The sequence below is a fragment of the Triticum dicoccoides genome, chromosome 7B (assembly GCF_002162155.2).
Source record: "Triticum dicoccoides isolate Atlit2015 ecotype Zavitan chromosome 7B, WEW_v2.0, whole genome shotgun sequence".
NCBI lineage: Eukaryota > Viridiplantae > Streptophyta > Magnoliopsida > Poales > Poaceae > Triticum > Triticum dicoccoides.
The window spans coordinates 96,879,544-96,897,885 of NC_041393.1; the positions used below are offsets into that span (position 1 = coordinate 96,879,544).

General features: G+C 44.9%; 1 pseudogene; it reads right to left on the reverse strand.

Moving 5' to 3' along the window:
- Positions 1-67: 67 nt before the first annotated feature.
- Positions 68-4,749, reverse strand: LOC119336081 (annotated as a pseudogene).
- Between the last annotated feature and the right edge of the window lie 13,593 nt (positions 4,750-18,342).

The following is an 18,342-nucleotide window of genomic DNA, read 5'->3' on the forward strand; positions in this document are numbered from 1 at the left end:
AAAGGCCTTCACTGACAGAGTAAAGATCATCGTCCTTGTAGTCATCAGCAGCACTTCAGCAGTGTGATCATCGTCGCCCTCCTCGGTCACGGATTATATTGCGTTCATCCCACAAAAGGCAGGAGCAGGTCGCCTTCTTGTCCTTCCATTCTTTCCCACAGGTGTAGCAGAACTCATAGCCGCACCTGCCAGAAGCAAAGAACACGATGAGCATTAGCGCGGAAAAGACACATCCTGGAGACCAAGGAACAGCCTGACGTGAAAAAATCACTGAACAACCAGAGGCAAATACTTACACGCAGGTGATATGGTAGCAACCCTCAGCGAGCTCGATCAGGTGCTTGCATTTGACGCACTGGCGCCACGACCGCCGCTGTGCAAGGTTCTGTAGAGCATGAGGGTACCTTCTCTTGTAGTCAACGCAACTTATCCCGTAATGCCATGGGACCTTACATTTGACGCAGAACAAGCGCCCGCATTTCACGCACTTCCCCAACGTCTCGGCTCCAGCAGCAGGTTCTTGCAGTGGGTGTTATCGCTTCACTCGAGGACATTAAGGCTGAGCACCTGGAATTCGGGCAGTAAACCTTCTGAGTGGGAGGGATTTGTGCTTCCCTGATGCGTTGCGCCATGGTCTCTAACAGTTGGGGCGACAGGAATATCTTTGAACCCTCCACGGTTAGCTTGGTAGTGCAGCCATCTTGTGGACAAGCTGGGAGCGTTCCATCGCCCAGCTTAACTCTCACATGCTCTTTCATGCAGGACAAGCAAAACCGATGCGCACAGCCTTCAACTGCGTGAATCTTGGAAACATCAGTGTCTTCCAAGCAGATGGTGCAGGTCTCTCTCTTGCAGGCCTCTCTCTTCTTGGTGCCTACCAAATCTGTTGCTAATTTTGTTGCGTAACCGACTTGGCCGCGTGGAATAAGTGAGAATTCACAATGATTGAATTTCCTCATTAGTGACAGAGCCTCATTTACCAAATGTTCACTCTTGTTCTTTGTGGGACGCCAAGTTCCAAGCATCTGCAAACATATGGCATCGCAATAAGATTAGTACAGTGTTAAAGAATTCAATTACTTGACCATTAAATCTATCTATTATATTATTAACACAATGGAATTTTTTTGTTTCAGATCAATTTGGCACCAGCAATAGAAAAAGAGCAGCTGAGAATATGCTCTATAACAATGGAATCAGACACCTCGTATGAACCAACATGAGTTAGTGTTGAGCAAACCTGACCACGGGAAATAAAAAGAGCATTGTAGTTGTCCTATAAAACGGACGACACACAGAGACGAAAAGATGAAGGGAAAATGGTCCATGCAAAGCAGACACAAGTCTTTATATAGCTGGCATATTGTATTAAAGCTCCTCCTGTAGTTTGGTAGATACCTAATTCCAAGGATTTCTTGGCAGGGAATTGGTGGATGAAACCCACATCTAGAGGATGCATGTAGAAATGAAAGGAAAAAAAAAACATGCATGCTGAAAAGGAGAAGCAATATAACCAAAGCAGGAAGAGAACAAGTGTCTACTAGCCTCAAGTGATTGGCAACTTTAACCATCCTGATCGTAGAATATGCAATCAGCGTGAGATGGTAAAATTACAGCTAGAATAACCTAGACATAGCTACATTGTTTGATATAAAAGGCTGAAAACTCCTACATTGATGGAAAAGATCTACAGGTAGGTCACGATTATAACGATTGACAATCGCAAAAATAAAATAAAAAATAACAATTGAGATTGATCAAACTACATTAAGCATATTGAAGCGGATATAAATCTTGTTTGAGATTTTTCAAATATCAATGGGAGTCCATAATTCTTATGACTGGCATACTTAGTTTGGAGTCTAAAGCAAACACAAAAGCCCCTAGCACTATCTGATCTGCTCAAATATCCTATCCAAATTCAGATTGTTCTTGGCTAAATTATTAGTTTCGGGTGGATTACAAACTCAAACTATGCAAGATTTCCGCTGGCTAACATGCATAGCACTTCTATCGCCTGTAGTAATAACATATTTTTTTTCTTTAAAGGCATGTGTTACAGAAACAAGAGATGAATTTGAATGAATGCTAATGGTGCTTTTAGAAAAGAGAAATAAAGAGAAAGAGTGTTTAAGGCTCAAGGTTCGATCTAGCGCTACAGAATTGGATATTATTTATAAAACATGCTCGCAGGATATAAGAAATGGATCCAAATGTCAAACTAAAGGTTGAAGATTCAAGCTAAAGCAAAGATACTTATATCGTCGAGGAGATTTGGCATTCACTAAACAGTTCTAGGGCTCTACCCTTAGTGGGTGTGATGTACAATCTGATCAAAGGTTGGATCTCAAAATCATGAATGTCATGAGACTAAAATTTTCGCATTAATATGCTATATAATCGAGATATCAGTCCATAACCAAATCTCACGCGTATTGAAAAGGTGGCTTATACCAAGCTTGGATATCAGATAGCTAGCGCTTTAGTCAAGCTTACACAGTGGATGCTGCACACTGATCTCGCCCTGTAACATCACTTGCTTGCAGTCTGATGTGAAATGTAAGAGCATTTCTAAACATAGGTGCGATTTTGGGGCCTCTTTGGATAGAAACAGACAATGTACATGAATGGGATAGGAACAACAGTGCAGTCCCATATGATCGCAAACAAGAGAAACTGTTCTATGGAGCACCATAGTACTTTTGCATTAATTAACTTCATTTTATAATTCCTTAAATATTCCCATTGTTGAGGAAATCGTTAACTGGTAGTTGCTCGGTTGGCTGGTGAGTAGGGGATTAATCGGCTAATCGGCAAGTTAATCAGCCATTTAATCAATTAATCGGACGATTTATCGGTTTATAGGCTACTCGGTGACCCTACGAGTAGGGATGAATCGGCAAGTTAACTCGTTAATCGGATGAATTCTTGAACAGGGAATATTCCCATGGGTTCATACATTCTATAGGTATTTCACAGAAGTCCTATAAGTCAATTGTGTAACACAGTAAGGAGAAACATAATAACCACAAGTGATGCTGATCTCATTCTATGTTTATGGAAATCTATATTGGAGCATTAGCATTGACGAAATACACACACACAAACCAGTCCTAGGACTTGAACCAAGTACGTATGACAGAAAGACGAATCTTCATTAACTAAACCATGTTCAATTCTCAGTGGGTTTATGACAACACATATTTATTACATGACATAATGTAATGTGTGCTTCAATTATAAATGTCCTGGATAATGCTAGATATTAAAATATCAGCACAAATTCTCAACGTGTACAACAAACCCAATTTCTCCAAAAACAACTAGTTGAGATTATGCATGCAGAGGAGTTGATGCAACAATAATCAAAGAGATTTACACTCTATATAAACTTTCCGTAAGTCTACGAGGTTGGTTTCTTTGTTGATGGAGCGACCTGTTGACAAGGGGGAGGTGATAGGTTTGACACTGGGTGTGACTAGAGTATTCAAGAGAAAATTTGAGGTAGAGAGAGTGTTTCTTTCGGAACCGACAATGGCAAGGTATGAGAAAGTATAATGAAGGTTCTCAGGGCATAATATCATGCTACCCAAAACGGTGAAGCTGCATCGCATTGATTGATAAGGTGGATGGTAAATAACCATGGAATTCTTGCTTCAATTACTGGCGGAAGTATTGGCACTCATGCAGTCATGCCTCATGGAGCAACAGATAAGTCGAAGCTACAGAAGAGAAGACGCCATATCGCCTTGCATGCTGGACGGCACTTACTTGCTTGCCATCAGTCCTCAGCATGGCACATATCGAGATGGTCTTGACCTTGTGCTTAATTAACTATCGACAAAGAGCAGCGTACGAATAATACAAGTAAAACAGAGATACATTTGACAACAGGCGCCTTTGCTTTTTGGAGAGTTCTTAATTAATAGCTAAAACTGACAGAAGATCGGCGCGTTGGACAGAATGAAAATTTTCATACCCAAACTTTAATGATCTTTGCTCAAGATGAATTCCAGCTACAATCTTTCTAGAATTTTCAATGTCTATGCAAAGTCGCGCAAACATATAAAAATATAGTATAATCATCAGTAAAGTCAACTAGCAATTAAGGAGAACTAGGCAACCCAACAGCTTTGAAAAAAAGGGAACACTAAATATGGTAATGCACAATGAATCTAACTGCTTAAATGCGAGGGCCACCTTGCTAGCTTACATGTACATCAAGTATCTCTCCTGAACTATTGACATTTCACACAAAAATGATGGGTTAAACTTTGTTTTTCTTGCAGTGCGATAAGCAAGAATAGCAGATAGTGGAACTGAATGTTGTACAACTAATTATAATGAGCATTGAAATAGTGCTACAAATTTATGTTTTGCCTAAATTTAGCTAGAGATCGGACTATGTGATGATTTAATCATCACTTTGTGATTAACTCTAGCAGTACAGCATTTCATGAACAATTGTAAATAAAATCCCAAATCCCCATATCAACAGATCATATATTTCCCATCTCCTTCTGATGATATTTCTAATAAGAGATCGCAATTGATACCACGCAGAAACTGTATTAAGATAGATGACAGATGCAGATTTGGAGATTTTAGCATGGCATACATATTTGTGCAGCGCCTTGAAGTCGGAGACGATGTTAACCCATCGTATCCCCACCTCGAGCGCAGCCTGGATGCCTTCCTTAAGCGCCAGCACCTCGAGCTCCATGCGTCCGCCCACAAACATTTCCACGCGCTTCTGTATGGTGCGCACCACAAACCTTTCCCCGGCGCCCTCCTTGTTCGACAAGCCCTTGTAGAAGACGCGGGAGGAAGGGGAGCGGCTTGGGTCCAGAGGCCGCTCGAAGAGGTCTGGAGTGCCGGCGAGCTCGCGCGCCAAGAGGGCGCCGCGGGAGGCCACGCGGGAGGAGGTGTTTGCCTTGGCGTGGGCGGCGCGGAAGGCCTGGGCGTCGCGGCGGTTCTTCTCTTGGCGCGCGAGTTCGGCGAGTGCGACTTCGGAGGACCAGAGCGCAGAGACGGGTTGACATGAGCGGCAAGAACAGGAGGCGGCGGCGGTGGCGGCGCTGGAAGAGGGCTGATTGGGAGTTGGGACGCGGAGGGAAGCTTGGATGGCCTCGTTGAGCTGGAGTTGGAAGGCGAAGTCGTGGTCGGAGACGAGGGCGACTTGCTGGCGGAGGCGTCGGGAGGCGAGGTCGCCGTCGCCGGCCATGATCGGAGCCGGCGGTCGGGCGGTGCCACAGCCCACAAAGACGAGGGTTTTGAGTGTGACGCCAAATGTCGGGATGGAATGGGATGTTTCGTTCGTTTATGGGAGCATTTTGGCCCATCTCGTCTGGGCTTTCCAATCATCTCTCGGGCCTTCCTTCGTGACTGTAACCTAATGGTCCAAATGAGTCACCAGTAGGCATAAAGTTTTCTCAAAAAAAAAACAGTACGTATAAAAAATTCTACTTGGTTCAGATTTATTGGTCGCCTCGTATTTTGAATCAAAATTTCATCATAGATTTGACCAGCAAAAGGTAAGTTATATGTGTCAAAATTATGTTTTTGATTCGTATTCGCAAGAACTTTTCAATGGTACCATTTTTTTTTGCGAATTAACTCTTTTATTACTCAATCATAAGGAATTACAATCTCGCGAGGCAATACATAAGACTTCATCAGGAGCTGAGCCGAGCCAAACCATGGTTCGCCCCTGCCCACTCCCAAACCTAGCCATGGCATGACTAACACTATTGCCCGAGCGGCGGATATGAGTAATACAAGAGTCCCGTTCTCCCATACTTTGCTTGATCTCTCCAATCATAAAGGCATATCTTGAGAAGTTGCGACCTGCATCCTTGATCATCTGGACGGCCTCGAGACAGTCAGACTCAATGTCTATAGGAAGAGAACTTCATTGCAACGCCAAACTGATGCCCTCCTTGATGGCCAATATCTCAGACTCGAGTACATCTTCACAACCCCACACAAACCTACAAGCGCTGAAAATAATATTTCCAGCAATGATCCCGCAAAACCATACCAGTTCCCGCATTGCCATTCAAAACAGAGCCATCCGTATTTAGCTTCACTCTTCCTTCGGTTGGGGGGATCCAAGGGCTAGTGTTTTGTATCTGTACCTCACGTGCAGCGTTCGCTTCTAGGAGGAACTGAGCCGGAACTAACTTGCCCTTGTCATAATCAACGTCTTGGTTAGCAGTCAAGCTTGCCAAAGAATTCAAATAACTTTCCAGGAACCGGGCAGATACATCCACCCGAGGAGCGGGCTTTGCATGGACAACTTCGTTCCTGACGTGCCAAATTCTCCATAAGAGCGTAATTAAGCGGACACACAGGTGAACTTCAGCTTCACATATTACCTGGATGAACCAGTCATCATGCCGCTTTATATCTGTGAGTTTGGGCAGCTCCCACACCTTCGCCATTGCACACCAGAGCTGCTGAGCATTATCACATGCACAGAACACATGAAACGAGTCCTCAACTTCTCTGCCACAGACTGGACAAGTGTCCTGTTCCTCCATAGTCCTCCGCTTCTTATTCTTCCACGTCGCCAGAGAGTCCGTTGCTAGTCGCCAAGCAAACGACTTAACCTTCGGCGGAGCCGGACAAGACCAAATGTGCTTCCACACTTCCCTACTACTATCCGCAACAGAGCTCGACGAAGGGATCGATGGTTGTAGCATTTCATTTGCAGCAAGCCAATAAGCGCTCTTTACAGTGAAAACTCCACTCCTCTCCGGCGCCCACGCCAGAAAGTCCTCCCCAAGCCGTGGCGAAGGTTTTATCTTGCAGATCTGTGCCATGTCAATCGGTAAGAAGAATCGTTGGAGCTTTTCCAAATCCCAGTTGCCATTAAGATCAAATAACTCAGCTACCCATTTGAGGCGGCACCGGCCTCTACTCGAAAGCAGAGAATTTGTGTTGCCTCTCATTAACCATTGATCGCGCCATATTCTCACATTCTGGCCATTCGCTATGCGCCACACGAGCCCTTTCTTTAGCAACTCAAGCCCATGACAGACCCCTTGCCATGACTGTGATGGGTTACCCGAAAAAACAGTATCTTCTAGCCTCCCATTTGGGTAGTATTTTCCCTTTAGCAACCTTGCACACAGACTATCAGGATGGATCAACAATCGCCACGCTTGCCTTACAAGCAAAGCTTGATTAAAGAGTCTAAAATCCCTGAATCCAAGGCCTCCTTGTGATTTTGCTCGCAACATTTTCTCCCATGCATACCAATGCGTTTTACGCTTTCCCTTCTCCGAACCCCAAAAATAGTTACGGATCATGCGGTTCAGATCGTCACAGACCCCTAGTGGTATCTTAAAAACACTCATAATGAAGGTGGGGATTGCCTGCGCAAGAGATTTTATCAACGTTTCCTTCCCAGCCTGTGTTGGATGTCCATCATAAGCAAACAACCTTTTACTAACTTTCTCCTGCAGGTTTTGAAGCTTGCCTTTTGTAAGCCGGCCATCCGGCGTTGGTAAGCCCAAATATTTCTCCTCAAAACCCGAGCTGACCACCTCCAGCACACCTTTTATCTCAGCTGCTATACTGGCCGGACAAGAATCTCCAAAAAGGATAGATGATTTTGCCGGATTCAATAGTTGGCCCGTGGCTTGCTCATAAGTCTTAATAATCTGCTTAACAGTATTCGCCTGCTGCCCAGTGGCCTTAAAGAACAAGAGAGTATCATCTGCGAATAATAGATGTGATATTCCAGGGGCTCTCCTCGTGATCTTCAACAGGGACAACTCAGCTGAGTTTATCCCATTATTAAACAGAATTGACAAACCATCAGCCACCAATAGAAATAAGTATGGGGATAAAGGATCACCTTGCCGTAATCCACAAGACGGTGCAAATGAATTAGAGATGGCTCCATTGAATTTTATTGAATATCTCACCGAGGTTACGCATGACATTATCCAGTCAACCCACCAATGAGCAAAGCCAAGCTTTTGCATCATTTGCTTAAGGTAATCCCAGTCAACTCGTGTTGGAAATATGCCCTAGAGGCAATAATAAATTGGTTATTATTATATTTCCTTGTTCATGATAATCGTTTATTATCCATGCTATAATTATATTGATAGGAAACTCAGATACATGTGTGGATACATAGACAACACCATGTCCCTAGTAAGCCTCTAGTTGACTAGCTCGTTGATCAACAGATGGTTACGGTTTCCTGACCATGGACATTGGATGTCGTTGATAACGGGATCACATCATTAGGAGAATGATGTGATGGACAAGACCCAATCCTAAGCCTAGCACAAAGATCGTGTAGTTCGTATGCTAAAGCTTTTCTAATGTCAAGTATCTTTTCCTTAGACCATGAGATTGTGCAACTCCCGGATACCGTAGGAATGCTTTGGGTGTACCAAACGTCACAACGTAACTGGGTGGCTATAAAGGTGCACTACAGGTATCTCCGAAAGTGTCTGTTGGGTTGGCACGAATCGAGACTGGGATTTGTCACTCCGTGTAAACGAAGAGGTATCTCTGAGCCCACTCGGTAGGACATCATCATAATGTGCACAATGTGACCAAGGGGTTGATCACAGGATGATGTGTTACGGAACGAGTAAAGAGACTTGCCGGTAACGAGATTGAACAAGGTATCAGCATACCGACGATCGAATCTCGGGCAAGTATAATACCGTTAGACAAAGGGAATTGTATACGGGATCGACTGAGTCCTTGACATCGTGGTTCACCCGATGAGATCATCGTGGAACATGTGGGAGCCAATATGGGTATCCAGATCCCGCTATTGGTTATTGGCCGGAGAGGTGTCTCGGTCATGTCTGCATGGTTCCCAAACCCGTAGGGTCTACATACTTAAGGTTCGGTGACGCTAGAGTTGTTATGGGAAATAGTATGTGGTTACCGAAGGTAGTTCGGAGTCCCGGATGAGATCCCGGACATCACGAGGAGTTCCAGAATGGTCCGGCGGTGAAGATCGATATATTGGACGAAGGGTATTGGAGTTCGGAAGTGTTCCGGAGGTACCAGGCTATGGCCAGCATGACCGAAAGGTGTTTCGGGAGCCCCGGCAAGTGTTGGAGGGCCTCATGGGCCAAAGGGGAAGGGGCAAACCAGCCCACTAAGGGTTGGTGCGCCCCCCACACCCTTTCCCATGTTACTTGGGGAGGTGGGGCGCCTCCACCTGGCTTGGAGGCAAGCCTCCACCTGCTTGGCTTGGGGGGCAAGTCTCCCTAGGATTTTCCCTAGGGAGATCCAATCTGCCTAGCCGCCGCCCCCTAGGGAAAACCCTAGGGTGCCTCCCCCTCTCCCCTTGCCCCTATATATAGTGGAGGGGTGGGAGGGCAGCCGTGACCTCTTCCCTGGCGCAGCCCTCCCTCCTCCTACCTTCTCCTCCTCCTCCATGGTGCTTGGCGAAGCCCTGCCGGAGAACCACGAGCTCCACCACCACCACGCCGTCGTGCTGACGGAGCTCTCCCTCAACTTCTCCTCTCCCCTTGCTGGATCAAGAAGGAGGAGACGTCCCCAGGCTGTACGTGTGTTGAACGCGGAGGTGCCGTCCGTTCGGCACTTAGATCGGAATCAACCGTGATCTGAATCGCTACGAGTACGACTCCTTCATCCGCGTTCTTGCAACGCTTCCGCTTAGCGATCTACAAGGGTATGTAGATGCACTGTCCTTCCCCTCGTTGCTGGTTTCTCCATAGATAGATCTTGGTGACACGTAGGAAAATTTTGAATTTCTGCTACATTCCCCAACAGTGGCATCATGGGCTAGGTCTATTGCGTAGATTCTTTGCACGAGTAGAAGACAAAGTAGTTGTGGGCGTTGATGTTGTTCAATATGCTTACCGTTACTAGTCCAATCTTGATTCGGCGGCATCGTGGGATGAAGCGGCTCGTGCCGACCTTACACGTACTCTTACGTGAGACAAGTTCCACCGATTGACATGCACTTGTTGCATAAGGTGGCTAGCGGGTACCAGTCTCTCCCACTTTAGTCGGATCGGATTCGATGAAAAGGGTCCTTATGAAGGGTAAATAGCAATTGACATATCACGTTGTGGTTTTGCGTAGGTAAGAAACGTTCTTGCTAGAAACCCATAGCAGCCACGTAAAACATGCAAACAACAATTAGAGGACGTCTAACTTGTTTTTACAGGGTATGCTATGTGATGTGATATGGCCAAGAAGAATGTGATGAATGATATGTGATGTATGAGATTGATCATGTTCTTGTAATAGGAATCACAACTTGCATGTCGATGAGTATGACAACCGGCAGGAGCCATAGGAGTTGTCTTAATTTATTGTATGACCTGCGTGTCATTGAACAACGCCATGTAATTACTTTACTTTATTGCTAACCGGTAGCCATAGTAGTAGAAGTAATAGTTGGCGAGACAACTTCATGAAGACACGATGATGGAGATCATGATGATGGAGATCATGGTGTCATGCCGGTGACGATGATGATCATGGAGCCCCGAAGATGGAGATCAAAAGGAGCAAAATGATATTGGCCATATCATGTCACTATTTGATTGCATGTGATGTTTATCATGTTTATGCATTACTTAGAACGACGGTAGTAAATAAGATGATCCCTTACAAAAATTTCAAGAAGTGTTCTCCCCTAACTGTGCACCGTTACTAAAGTTCGTCGCTTCTAAGCACCACGTGATGATCGGGTGTGATGGATTCTTACGTTCACATACAACGGGTGTAAGACAGATTTACACACGCGAAACACTTAGGGTTAACTTGACGAGCCTAGCATGTACAGACATGGCCTCGGAACACAGAGACCGAAAGGTCGAGCATGAGTCGTATAGTAGATATGATCAACATGAAGATGTTCACCGATGATGACTAGTCCGTCTCACGTGATGATCGGACACGGCCTAGTTGACTCGGATCATGTAATCACTTAGATGACCAGAGGGATGTCTATCTGAGTGGGAGTTCATAAGATGAACTTAATTATCCTGAACATAGTCAAAAGGTCTTTGCAAATTATGTCGTAAGCTCGCGCTTTAGTTCCACTGTTTAGATATGTTCCTAGAGAAAATATAGTTGAAAGTTGACAGTAGCGATTATGCGGACAGTATAAAGCATATGTCCTTAATGCACCGCTCAGTATGCTGAACCCCAAACGTCGTTTGTGGATGTTGCGAACATCAGACATACACATTTTGATAACTACGTGATAGTTCAGTTAAACGGTTTAGAGTTGAGGCACCAAAGATGTTTTCAAAACGTCGCAGAACATATGAGATGTTTCGAGGGCTGAAATTGAGATTTCAGGATCGTGCCCACGTCAAGAGGTATGAGACCTCCGACGATTTTCTTAGCCTGCAAACTAAGGGAGAAAAGCTCAATCGTTAAGCTTGTGCTCAAATTGTCTAAGTGCAACAATCACTTGAATCGAGTGGGAGTTAATCTTCCAGATGAGATAGTGATGTTTCTCCAAAGTCATTGCCACCAAGCTGCTAGAGCTTCGTGATGAACTATAACATATCAGGGATAGATATGATGATCCTTGAGGTATTCGCGATGTTTGACGCCGTGAAAGTAGAAATTAAGAAGGAGCATCAATTGTTGATGGTTGGTGAAACCACTAGTTTCAAGAAGGGCAAGGGCAAGACGGGATACTTCATGAAACGGCAAATCAGCTGCTGCTCTAGTGAAGAAACCCAAGGTTGAACCCAAACCCGAGACTAAGTGCTTCTGTAACAAGGGGAACAACCACTGGAGCGGAATTACCCTAGATATTTGGTAGATGAGAAGGCTGGCAAGGTCGATAGAAGTATATTGGATATACATTATGTTAATGTGTACTTTACTAGTACTCCTAGTAGCACCAGGGTATTAGATACCGGTTCGGTTGCTAAGTGTTAGTGACTCAAAATAAAAGCTACAGAATAAATGGAGACTAGCCAAAGGTGAGCTGACGATATGTGTTGGAAGTGTTTCCAAGGTTGATGTGATCAAGCATCGCACGCTCCCTCTACCATCGAGATTTGGTGTTTACGTTGAGCATAGACATGATTGGATTATGTCTATCACAATACGATTATACATTTAAGGAGAATAATGGTTACTCTGTTTATTTGAATAATACCTTCAATGGTCTTGCACCTAAAGGAATGGTTTATTGAATCTCGATCGTAGTGATACACATTTTCATGCCAAAAGATATAAGATAGTACCACTCACTTGTGGCACTGCCATGTAAGTCATATTGGTATAAAACGCATGAAGAAGCTCCATATTTATGGATCTTTGGACTCACTCGTTTTGAAAAGTTTGAGACATGCGAACCATGTCTATTGGTGTATATGCATGAAGAAACTCCATGCAGATGGATCGTTTGGACTCACTTGATTTTGAATCACTTGAGATATGCAAATCATACCACACGGGCAAGATGACTAAAAAGCCTCGTTTTTCAGTAAAATGGAACAAGATAGCAACTTGTTGGAAGTAACGCATTTTGATGTGTGCAGTCCAATGAGTGCTGAGGCATGCAGTGAATATAGTTATGTTCTTACTTCACAGATGATTCGAGTAGATGCTGAGTGTATTTACTTGATGAAACACAAGTCTGAATTATTGAATGGTTCAAGTAATTTCAGAGTGAAGTTGAAGATCATCGTGACAAGAGGATAAAATGTCTATGATATGATCATAGAGATGAGTATCTGAGTTACGAGCTTTGACACGCAATTAAGACATTGTACAAATTGTTTCACAATTAATACCGCCTGAAACACCATAGTGTGATGGTGTGTCTGAACATCATAGTTGCACCCTATTGGATATGGTGCGTACCATGATGTCTCTTATCGAATTACCACTATCGTTTATGGGTTAGGCATTAGAGACAACCACATTCACTTTAAATAGGGCACCACGTAATTCCGTTGAGATGACACCGTATGAACTATGGTTTAGAGAAACCTAAGTTGTCGTTTCTTAAAAGTTTGGGGCTGCGACGCTTATGTGAAAAAGTTTCAGGTTGATAAGCTCGAACCCAAAGCGGATAAAATGCATCTTCATAGGACACCCAAAACAGTTGGGTATACCTCCTAATTCAGATCCGAAAGCAATAAGGATTGTTTCTTGAATCGGGTCCTTTCTCGAGGAAAAGTTTGTCTCGAAAAGTTGAGTGGGAGGATGGTGGAGACTTGATATGGTTATTGAACCATCACTACAACTAGTGTGTAGCAGGGCACAGGAAGTTGTTCCTGTGGCACCTACACCAATTGAAGTAGAAGCTTATGATAGTGATCATGAAATTTTGGATCAAGTCACTACCGTACCTCGTAGGGTGACAAGGATGCGTACTGCTTCAAAGTGGTACAGTAATCCTGTCTTGAAGGTCATGTTGCTAGACAACAATGAACCCACGAGCTATGGAGAAGCGATGGTGGGCCCATATTCCGACAAATGGTTAGAAACCATGAAATCCGAGATAGGATCCATGTCTCAGAACAAAGCATGGACTTTGGTGGACTTGCCCGATGATCGGCAAGCCATTGAGATAAATGGATCTTTAAGAAGAAGACGGACATGGACGGTAATGTCACCGTCTATGAAGCTCGACTTGTGGCGAAGAGTTTTTCACAAGTTCAAGGAGTTGACTACGATGAGATTTTCTCATCCGTAGCGATGCTTAAGTCCGTCGGAATCATGTTAGCATTAGCTGCATTTATGAAATCTGGCAGATGGATGTCAAAACGAGTTTCCTTACCAGTCTGCGTAAGGAAAGGTTGTATGTGATACAATCAAAAAGTTTTTGTCGATCCTAAGGATGCTAAAAGGTATGCTGGCTCCAGCGATCCTTCTAAGGACTGGAGTAAGCATCTCGGAGTTGGAATGTGCGTTTTGATGAGATGATAAAGATTTTGGGTTTATACAAAGTTTATGAGAAACTTGTATTTCCAAAGAAGTGACTGGGAGCACTATAGAATTTCTGATGAGTATATGTTGTTGACATATTGTTGATCAGAAATGATGTAGAATTTCTAAAAAGCATATAGGGTTATTTGAAAAGTATTTTTTCAAGGGAAAACCTGGATTAAGCTACCTGAACATTGAGCATCAAGATCTATGAGGATAGATCAAAACCGCTTGATGGTACTTTCAAATGAGCACATACCTTGACATGATCTTGAAGGTGTTCAAGATGGATCTGTCAAAGAAGGAGTTCTTGCCTGAGTTGTAAGGTATGAAGTTCAGACTTAAAGCTCGACCACAGCAGAAAAGAGAGAAAGGACGAAGGTCGTCCCCTATGTTTCAGACGTAGGCTCTATAGTATGATATGCTGTGTACCGCACCGGAAGTGTGCCTTGCCATGAGTCAGTCAAGGGGTACAAGAATGATCCAGGAATGGATCATTGGACGGCGGTCAAAAATTATCCTGGGAGTAAATAAGGACATGTTTCTCGATTATGGAGGTGATAAAGAGTTCGGCGTAAAGGGTTACGTCGATGCAAGCTTTAACACCTATCCGAGTGACTCTAAGTAGCAAACCGGATACGTATAGTGGAGCAACCATTTGGAATAGCTCCAAGTGGAGCCTGGAAGCAGCATTTACAATATGACCTAGAGATTTGCGAAGTACATACGGATCTGAATGTTGCAGACCCGTTGACTAAAACCTCTCTCACAAGCAAAACATGATCAAACCCCAGAACTCATTGAGTCTTAATCACATGGTGATGTGAACTAGTTTAATGACACTAGTAAACTCTTTGGATGTTGGTCACATGGCGATGTGACCTGTGAGTGTTAATCGCATGGCGATGTGAACTAGATTATTGACTCTAGTGCAAGTGGGAGACTGTTGGAAATAAGCCCTAGAGGCAATAATAAATTGGTTATTATTATATTTCCTTGTTCATGATAATCGTTTATTATCCATGCTATAATTGTATTGATAGGAAACCCAGATACATGTGTGGATACATAGACAACACCATGTCCCTAGTAAGCCTCTAGTTGACTAGCTCGTTGATCAACAGATGGTTACGGTTTCCTGACCATGGACATTGGATGTCGTTGATAACGGGATCACATCATTAGGAGAATAATGTGATGGACAAGACCCAATCCTAAGCCTAGCACAAAGATCGTGTAGTTCGTATGCTAAAGCTTTTCTAATGTCAAGTATCTTTTCCTTAGACCATGAGATTGTGCAACTCCCGGATAGCGTAGGAATGCTTTGGGTGTACCAAACGTCACAACGTAACTGGGTGGCTATAAAGGTGCACTACAGGTATCTCTGAAAGTGTCTGTTGGGTTGGCACGAATCGAGACTGGGATTTGTCACTCCGTGTAAACGGAGAGGTATCTCTGGGCCCACTCGGTAGGACATCATCATAATGTGCACAATGTGACCAAGGGGTTGATCACGGGATGATGTGTTACGGAACGAGTAAAGAGACTTGCCGGTAACGAGATTGAACAAGGTATCGGCATACCGACGATCGAATCTCGGGCAAGTATAATACCGTTAGACAAAGGGAATTGTATACGGGATCGACTGAGTCCTTGACATCGTGGTTCATCCGATGAGATCATCGTGGAACATGTGGGAGCCAATATGGGTATCCAGATCCCGCTATTGGTTATTGGCCGGAGAGGTGTCTCGGTCATGTCTGCATGGTTCCCAAACCCGTAGGGTCTACACACTTAAGGTTCGGTGACGCTAGAGTTGTTATGGGAAATATTATGTGGTTACCGAAGGTAGTTCGGAGTCCCGGATAAGATCCCGGACATCATGAGGAGTTCCGGAATGGTCCGGCGGTGAAGATCGATATATTGGACGAAGGGTATTGGAGTTCGGAAGTGTTCCGGAGGTACCAGGCTATGGCCAGCATGACCGAAAGGTGTTTCGGGAGCCCCGGCAAGTGTTGGAGGGCCTCATGGGCCAAAGGGGAAGGGGCAAACCAGCCCACTAAGGGTTGGTGCGCCCCCCACACCCTTTCCCACGTTACATGGGGAGGTGGGGCACCTCCACCTGGCTTGGGAGGCAAGCCTCCACCTGCTTGGCTTGGGGGGCAAGTCTCCCTAGGATTTTCCCTAGGGAGATCCAATCTGCCTAGCCGCCGCCCCCTAGGGGAAACCCTAGGGCGCCTCCCCCTCTCCCCTTGCCCCTATATATAGTGGAGGGGTGGGAGGGCAGCCGTGACCTGTTCCCTGGCGCAGCCCTCCCTCCTCCTACCTTCTCCTCCTCCTCCTCCATGGTGCTTGGCGAAGCCTTGCCGGAGAACCACGAGCTCCACCACCACCACGTCGTCGTGCTGACGGAGCTCTCCCTCAACTTCTCCTCTCCCCTTGTTGGATCAAGAAGGAGGAGACGTCCCCGGACTGTACGTGTGTTGAACGCGGAGGTGCCGTCCGTTCGGCACTTAGATCAGAATCAACCGCGATCTGAATCGCTACGAGTACGACTCCTTCATCCGCGTTCTTGCAACGCTTCCGCTTAGCGATCTACAAGGGTATGTAGATGCACTCTCCTTCCCCTCGTTGCTGGTTTCTCCATAGATAGATCTTGGTGACACGTAGGAAAATTTTGAATTTCTGCTACGTTCCCCAACAACTCGATCATAAGCTTTGGATAGATCTAGATTATAGGCACAAAAACTCCTTGAGGGGTCCTTTTCCTGCTTGATATGATGAATACATTCAAATGCAATCAAAGAATTATCCGTGATCATTCTCCCTGGAATAAAAGCACTTTGCGTGGGAGAAATAATCCCATCCAACACCGGCCTCAAGTGGTTAACAAGGCACTTGGAAACCACCTTATAGATTACATTACAGAGGCTAATTGGCCGGAAATCTGTAATCCTAACAGGGTTTTATATTTTTGGAATTAGGACTATATTAGTGTTGTTTACCTCAGCCGGCATTACTCCTGACCGTAAAAACTCCTGGACCGCTGCCACAATACTCTCCTTAATAGTGCCCCAATTCCTCTGAAAAAACCGCGCCAGAAATCCATCCGGTCCCAGTGCCTTTAAAGGCCCAATTTGAAATAAAGCATCCGAAATCTCCTTCTCAGTAAAATCAGCACACAAAGATGCGTTTGTGTCTTCGTCAATAACAGATTGAACTAGATTAATGATTGGGCTTGGATCAACCGAAGGAACAGAAGTAAAGATGTTCTTGAAATAATCCATTGCTGCCCGGCCCATAGCTTCTTCTCCCGTGAAGACCCGACCACTAGTGTCTACAAGTTTTTTTATACGGTTCTTTCTAGCTCTCCACACAGCCTTTGATTGAAAAAAAATTGTATTTCGGTCCCCTTCCTTAAGCCAAGTAATACGGGATCGTTGCATCCACATCAACTCTTCTCTATAGAGTAACTCATTCATTCTATCCGTGACCTTACGAATCTCACATCTGTCTGCATTCATCAACATGAGTTCCTCAAGCTGTGTCCTTGACTTTTCAATTTCCCACGCTACACCACCAAAGTTCTCCTTACTCCACTTGCACAACGTTTTCATAGTATCCCTTAAAGCCGCATGCACGTCCCCTAGGGATGCTTTCTCTCCTGCCTCCAGCCAGGCCTTCGCTATCAAGTCCTGGAGTGCAGGGTCTCTTTCCCACATAATCTCATACTGCCTGCGCCTTGGCTTAGTTGGCATATCACCCATATCACCACAACACACATGAACAGGCACATGATCCGAACAGGGGGAAGCAAGGTGGTGTACTAAGGTGTTAAGGAAAATATTCCTCCAAGCCGGATTTGCAACCGCCCTATCCAGACGAACTTTCACGTTTGCGTGCCCGCCTCTCCTGTTATCGTATGTATACGGAACCCCAATAAAACCCAGATCGGCCAAGTCACACGTCTCCAGGGCATCCCGGAATAATTGCATCTGAACTGGAGCTCTCGTGGTTAGAGAAAAATGCTCGGAGTCCCACATACACTCGTTGAAGTCCCCCCCAACCCACCAGCCATGGTAAATCTGAATTGGCACACAAGTTCTGCATCAAAGACCACATGAGAGGCCGATCCTCCACCCTCGGTTCACCATACACACAAGTCAGTCTCCACGGTTGTTCATCCGGCCCAGCTTGTACATGAACATCCATACAACGGGCATTTGAGAATTTAACATCCACTTTCAAATCCTCATGCCAAAACAGTGCCAAACCTCCACTATTACCAATAGAATCAACACCATCAAAACCCTTCAGGCCCAACCTTGAGCGATACCTCTTCATCTTACTAGCAGATTGTCTCGTCTCACACAGAAAAACGAGAGTAGGGGAATGCGACTTGACCAAAGTCGCGAGTTC